Genomic DNA, 7,681 nt, shown 5'->3' with positions numbered 1-7,681 from the left:
AGCGTTTAAAGGGAGAAATCCCCCCAAATTTGAAAATCGTCATAATTCTCTTTCTGAAATGTAAACAGTCATTCGGAGTGGTCTGGTGTGAAATAGTTAGTTGTAGAGAAACGTACCGACTCTGATTTCCACAAGGTAAATATAGTTATTATATTTACTCTCCAAAATGACCAGCGAGTCTGGCAAAATAGTGTAAACGTACAGAAAATAAATAAATGCAAAGTGTACTTATCAAATACATTTGAAAATATATGCAAATATCGTAAAAATGATTTATTTAAATGTATTGTTCAAAAATATTAGTGTTTGGGATATATTCTGGGAAAAAAGTGCATCTCCCATGTAAAAAACATGTATATCTTTTTATTTTAAATACGAAATCTGACAAATTAGATTTTTGTCTTATTAGGTATTCTGCATGTCCCTGTTAACCTTTATTTTGTTTTAAAAATATGCTTTAGGCCAAAATCTTATCTCAAAACTGTAGTAAAACAATGTCTCTGGCATCGGGCAGCATATTCACAACCATTTCAAGTACTAACATTCTGTGAGGGAGCTTTTAGAGGAATTAAATGCTTTAGATGTCTGGTTCCTATCACCACCCCTGTGAACAATTCTGACTCAACAAGTTTCTCTGGACTAGAGCATTTCACATCAAACCCCCTGAATGGCTTTGTTCACAGTATAATTATTTAATTATGCAGAACAATTGGTGGAAGTATGTGCTTCATTTGCTAAAAGCTAACGTGCTGTCTCTCAGTGTTGGCTGGAGTGGGTTCTGTAGGAGATGGGCCAGGTGTTAGGAAATGGCTGACTCACTCTGAGGAAGATGAAGTATGTAAAGGAATTTGGCTCACAGATTTAAATCTAGTCAAATGTTATTTTTTTATAAAAGCTGTTTAAAAAATATGTTAAACTGCTTTGACAGTTGAAGCACGGACTGTCAGGTGCCATCAACTCTAAATTTAGGACTAGTTTTAAGATAGTTTTACTTAGTCACAGACAACTACATTCTTAGTACTTAAATTACATTTCTGCATAATTTAATGGTTGAGATGTAAACAGTCATACAGAGTATACTAACTTCATGTGAGGGCGCTGTTTTTTTAAAACTCTTCAGATGTCTCGTTCATATCACCACCACTTTAAACAATTCTGACACAGTTTCTCTAGAGTGGAACATTTGACATTAAATCACTCTGAATGACTTTATTTATCTAAATGATGTAGTTATGCAGATATTTTGAAAAATCAGTGAAATTCCCCTTCAAGGAGCTAAGTGACTCAGCTGGAATCATAACTCAGGTTACAGTGTTAGGGCTCATGCCTGTGTAGATCACACTCAGCGAGCTGCATAAACATTGTGTTAGCATTGATTTGTTGTTTTAGTTCTAACAGTTTGCTTGCTGAGATGACTGGCTGGACTGGACTCACTAAAAGATGACACCCAGTGTCTGTCATCTCCTGCTCAAAGTTAAAGATGGCATGATACTGCCACCTTACAGATTTGATAGTTCTTCTTTAAAAACTACTAATCTTAAAAAAGGGCTGGTTTTAAGTGAAGCACTTCACTTAAGATGGGCGTCTAAAAGTAGGCCAGCATGCACAGCCTACTCAAACACTCTGCTAACCCCCAGGAAGAACTACACAGCTAACAGCATCACATCACACAGTGTGAAAGCATGCTCTTTCAGGATGGATTTCTTTTCTCTGTCTCTTCATAGTTTGTGTTAGGCATTTGTATGACTTAAATACTATATCCATCCACTCAACAAACAAAGATAAAGCAAAAATATTAAAGCAATGCTACCTCCTCTCTCTTAGATAAGCTGCAGGTCCTAATTATGTTATTCAAATACACATATTACACATTGGTACAGTCTCAGTTGGTGCAACCAGAAAGAGTGTGATTTTGTTCTGTAGTTGCGCTTACATGTTTAATAACCTAGGATGGAATTTCATGGTCATGGTGACATCTGACAGCACAAATATCTCAAAGACATTTTTATTTACTCTCACAAATGAGTATATAGTAAGAGAATAACTTTTCCACAAATTCAGTATTCATTTCAACTGAAAGCTTTAACACTCTCACATGCTTTCTTTTTGATTACTAACCTCCATCAGTCCTGCTTCTTCAGCCCTGCCAGTCAATTCTTGCTTCTTTCTCTCTCTCTCTCTCCTTGTCTGTATTTAGTATCACATTATTTTTATTAAACATAAATTTACCAGAACTCACCTGACTGGCTTTCTACTGAGCTGCCACCTCTTAATTTCCATCTACACTTTCAGGAATTGAATTATGATCAACACTATGTGACTGTTTCACTGATATTAACTTATTTAATACAGTAACATATGCCCGATACTGGTGTGATCATTTCTGTGATATGTGATACTGAAGAGAAGTATGAAAACAAAGAATACAAAGGGGTGTCAGTAATGTTATTTCTATCTCTTTTGCTTGTTCACACTCTCACTATCTGTCTACTTTCTTATTTTTTAATAGTTGGCTTGTCAGCTTGTAACTTAGTGCTATGTAGCCTATCCCCTTTTCTTTACCTCATATAAACTAAACTCGATAACAAGCAACCAGGTAAAACTCAATAGGCAACTATAATACTACTACTACTGCTGCTACTACTACTACTATTTGTACTACTACTAGTACTACTACTACTACTTTTAGTACTACTACTACTTCTACTAATAATAATAATAACTACTTGTAGAGCAGACAAGTGATTAAGTTTAACAGTAATTGAAGAAATTAGACTTGAGTTTGATATCTTTTATTATAGTTACTGTTCGGTAACTATAATATAAGGAAAAAAGTGAAACAAATAAATGTTGACTATTAATTTAAAATGATATGAAGCAATGGCACAGATCAAATTAAAAAAGATAAATACAGAAAGGTAGAATTTTGATTAAAAGATAAATTAAACACACATTTACAAATGTTTCTTAGAAGTGTATGCTGAATTTGCCTGCCTAATAAAAGATGAAATTGAGTTCCACAGTTTAGTAGCATAATAAATATGAAAATTAAAATATAAATATAAAATTAAATATGATTTAAATCATTCCAAAACCATGCCTGTGTGGTCTACACAGTTTTTAAGATGGTGGAAAATCTTGTGATCAGCTGTGTCGAAAGCTGCACTAAGAACCAGTAAGACAGAGACAGAGGGATTTTATGCATCAGCGCTAATCCTGAGGTCATTCACAACATGGACCAATGCTGTCTTAGTACTATGGCTAGAACAAAAACAATTTTTTTATTTATTTCTCAAATAATGGGTTTGAGCCTAGATACACAATTAATTATTTAAAAAACACTTCTTCAAAAAACGTTATTTAAAAAGGGTTTGAAATGGGTCTAAAATCATTGAATATGGAGGGATCCATGCCACTCTTTTTCATGTGAGTTTTCGCCAGGCCAGTTTTAAAAGCATCAGGAAAAAGCACTTGCTTTGAATGCACACAATCAAAAATCAAAGTGAAGTAGGAATAGGGTCATACAAAAGGACTCAATTTGTTATAATAGTTGTAAGTCCTGATAGCTGATAACAGAGGAAGATGTTATAACTGATATGGCTTATCAGGAAATTTATAGTAACATGGTTCAGCTGCTTGGGCAGAAAAAAATCTGAACTTGATGTACAAGTCTGCTTAATTTTTACTTTGTGTGAGGTTTTGTCTGACTGTATCTCCTGATAGAGTCTCACCTGCATACATGCATACCAATCCTCTCACATTTCAGTTCCATCCAGTAATATTACCTAAACGGCTACTGTGCCCAGAAGGACTTGCACTACCTGTTAATCAGTGATGGGCAGGTCTCAATAATAAGAAGCTATGAGGCTTAATGCTATCTTTCTGAGAGCCAGAACACAGGCCACCTGCTGTTGTGGGTGTTACTGTGTGCTTAGATTACTAGACAAGAGGAAAAAGTGAATTAAGGCATGCCCTCTAGCAGGGTAGGGCACTGTCACTGCAAAGAGACTATGCTGAACAGCAAGCACAGTGAAATACTGCACAAACAAGCAGGTTTAACCGGTTAGGTTTACTGTGTTATGGTAATGAATGAATACCTCATAACATCCAGACTTGCATAACATCTAGACAGACATACATAGGTACAACAATGAATGAAATCAATCATGGGGCAGTTTTCTTGGGCACATTAAAACTTGTGTGCGTACAACAGGAATTTCTGTTTCTGTTTCGTCTCTGCAGGACTACTGGAATGCATTTTGTAATTCTCCCCAGTCATATATAATGACTACTTAAAAATTGCAGACAAGTGGTGCTGAGCTGAGTATAATGTTTATTTTGGTCTGACATTAAAAAGCATCAAAGGTACCCTTTTTCTTGCATACGCATCTTAGCCATCGACTTCTTACAAGGCATGCAGTTCATGTAAGTAGTAATTATTTCAAAACGATGTAATTACCTCCATTACTTAGATAGACCGGTGTCACACACCTGAACAGGAGAAGAGTTCTTGTCCGACTTGTATCAGTGAAACAGCTTCCAGCCGTAATGACAGACCTCCTGACAGAGACTTCTAGTCCTTGAATCAGCTTATTTATTTATTTATTTATTTATTTTGTGGCCTGTTGTAGCATCATCAAGGAATGTTGCCCTTTTTAAAATTCATTTACTTAAATTGAAAAGCATCCTGTCACAGCATGAATCACTGAAATGATTACAGTTTCATATGGTTTATCACTATTTGAAAACTACAGGACAGGTTTTGCAGTTTGCAGTATCTAATCAACAATTGTTGGATGGTTGGATGTGTTGATAACCTGTTCAGCGATAAGAGAAGAAAATATCAATTATACTACAGTAACAGCTACGACTATGAGATTGGGCATCAGAAAATTAATGAAAAAAAAAAGTTTAAAATAAGAGACATTTTTGTACATTTACTCCAGTAGCTTCCTGATCTTCCCTTCACTTGTTGCTGGCCAACTATAAAAACAAGTTATGTTTTAGTCTGTTTTGGTTCTGGAGGCAAAATGAACCCGAAAACATGCCAATTTTCAGGTTCTGACAGCACCAGAAACTTCACTTCAAATTAAAGCTGCAGTACAGTAGTGCAGCAGAACAACAGTAACAACAACATGAACATGTATTTGCATTGCTAATGAATTTGTTTAAAGCAGCTGCACCACATTGGCAGTCTTCTGTGACAGTAATGATGTACCTAACTTACAGATTTCATAATGAATATTATTATCATATTGCACAAAACCACATAAATACTACAGATGCACCAATATGTAAGTTGTGGGCTGATGCAGATAATTGACATTTTTCATGTACAGTGCTCAAAAGTAGTTTTAAGACACATTTTATATCTTGTTTATTATTACCTTTTTACATAAATATATAATTCATTCATTTGTATCCATCAGAAAAGTTATAACAACCAGCAATAACAACCACGTTTGCTAACTGAAACTCAGTATCATCCTGGTAATTAACTGAAAACCAAAGTAAGGCAAGTAAAAGTACTAAAATATTGGAGGGACAACCATTAGTGTCTTTTTCCTTTATGTAGGTCAGTGTTTTGTAATTTATTTAGGTCAGTATTTTGTTGCACATCCCTTCGTTTGGATGACAGCTTGAAGTCTTCTAGGCACACAGTGCAGAAGTTTGCACAATTGATGCTCAGCCAGGCTTGTGGGATGTTCTCTTTTGGATGGTCAGAGCATGTCAGGTTTTGAACATGTCCTCTTTCCACCACTTCACATTTTACACATTTGATTTTGGAATTTTCAGCACATCTGAAATCTTGCTCACAAATATTTTATTACCAAGAGACAATATTTTTTGTACAATTAATTAAACTCAGTGTTCAAGTGATCTCAGTTTTTGAACTTTCTCTATCTTTCAGAATGTTAATGATGTTCAGAGTCGGGTGTGTTGGATGGTACATTGGAGATCTCTGGTTTGAAAATGCATAAATGTTAGGACATCGGATTAATGTCCTAACATTTATTTGATTGAGGTGAAATAGTGGTTATGTGAAGGTCTTCTAGTTTGCTGTTGCTCAGTTGGACTAAAAATATTGATTGATAAATCATAGTATAGCTGAAACGATGCACTTTTGAATATGGTAAAGCACAATTTCCACAATGCATTAACAAATATTTAAATATTAAATAAAAAATAATGGAAATCTTAAATATATAAATAAATATTTAACTAAATAACACATATTGAAATGAAAAATGTAAAAAAAGGTAGACGTATCCCAATACTACTTCTGAGCACTGTTCACATCTGCAGATGCCAATAAATAAAATGTACAAAATAAGATTAAATCTACCTGAATTAGCAATCCAGAGAAATGTAACATTTACTTCTATGGGATTACAAATGCAGTGAAATTCATAAAATAGAGGTGTTTCATCTGTTCTTCCAGAGTACAATAAGCACATCATCAAACATCAGTTTGAAATATCAGTCAAAATCTAATTGTCCATCCAATGCTGATATATTTACAATTATCTGTCAATACCAATATGATTGTGATGTCACTGTGCATCTCTGATAAATACCCTAAATATAGAATTGAATCACAGAGGATTTAAACAAGACTGACTGTTGAAGAGCGAAATCTATCCTAGATAAAAGCACAAAGCAGAAACTGAGGCTCTGCTCAGTAGCTTTGCATTCAGATCAAGAAAGTCTGCATGTCCATCCAGGAGGGAACGGACCATATGTCACATGATACACAGGTGTAATATTACAGCCGGAAGAGAAGTTGTGGGTGGGAGCACTCAGTGGAGTCTATGACAAATGCAGAGAGGGCACCCTTTATACCCAGCTCAGAGTTCAAACCTTACAGAGATAATTCAGCTGTTTAACAATATGCAGCCAGACTCACTAATGACTTTGCTCTTCAATATAAATTGCTAAGGCCTTTCAAATGATATAATCCTTTACCTGAATGGTGCTGCTTTTTAATTCAACAACAAATACAATTTTCAAAGTCAATTTACATGTTTTGTTGATTTCCTGTATGGACAATTTAAGTTTTGTAAGTCGTAACTTTGTTCTTCTACAGGAAACAAACTTAAATTAGCTGTTATTCTGAAATTTTTAGTGCACAGTTTCTATTTTTTGCTAACATATTGGAAAAAATAAAACATAAAATATAAAATGTGCCATAACTTTTGCACAGGACACATTTTATGTTTTATCGTTTCTCTCCAATATGTTAAGTTCAGCACATAAACAGTCACTGTGCATTAAAATGTGCAGAAGTGTGCTGTGTGTAGGATGTGTACTTATTTTCACAAATTAACATAACAGGTCTTTTGACGAGGGGCGCCCAAACTTTTCCATATGACTGAAAGCTTAAAGGCATAAACAGTTTCTTGTATAACAAGAGTGTATATATAGCCTATTTCTCTGTAGAAGAACAAACTTCCTCTTCCTTTCAGTCTTACCTCCACATAACCCAACAACACACTCACACATTGTTCTGTTGTGCAAGAGATTTTTCCTCAGGCTGAATTTTATGTTCGTGGTATCAAGTCTAGACCAGTAGCCAAGGTTAGTATGAATAACCAAGGTTAGTATGAATCTGAATCAGAAGTTAGTGAAGCAGAACATGAGTATGTGGATGCCTGGTTTTATGAATGTGCAGATATGTTGA

Source organism: Colossoma macropomum, unplaced genomic scaffold (assembly GCF_904425465.1).
Source record: "Colossoma macropomum unplaced genomic scaffold, Colossoma_macropomum, whole genome shotgun sequence".
NCBI classification, from domain to species: Eukaryota; Metazoa; Chordata; class Actinopteri; order Characiformes; family Serrasalmidae; genus Colossoma; species Colossoma macropomum.
This window is presented reverse-complemented; position numbering follows the sequence as displayed.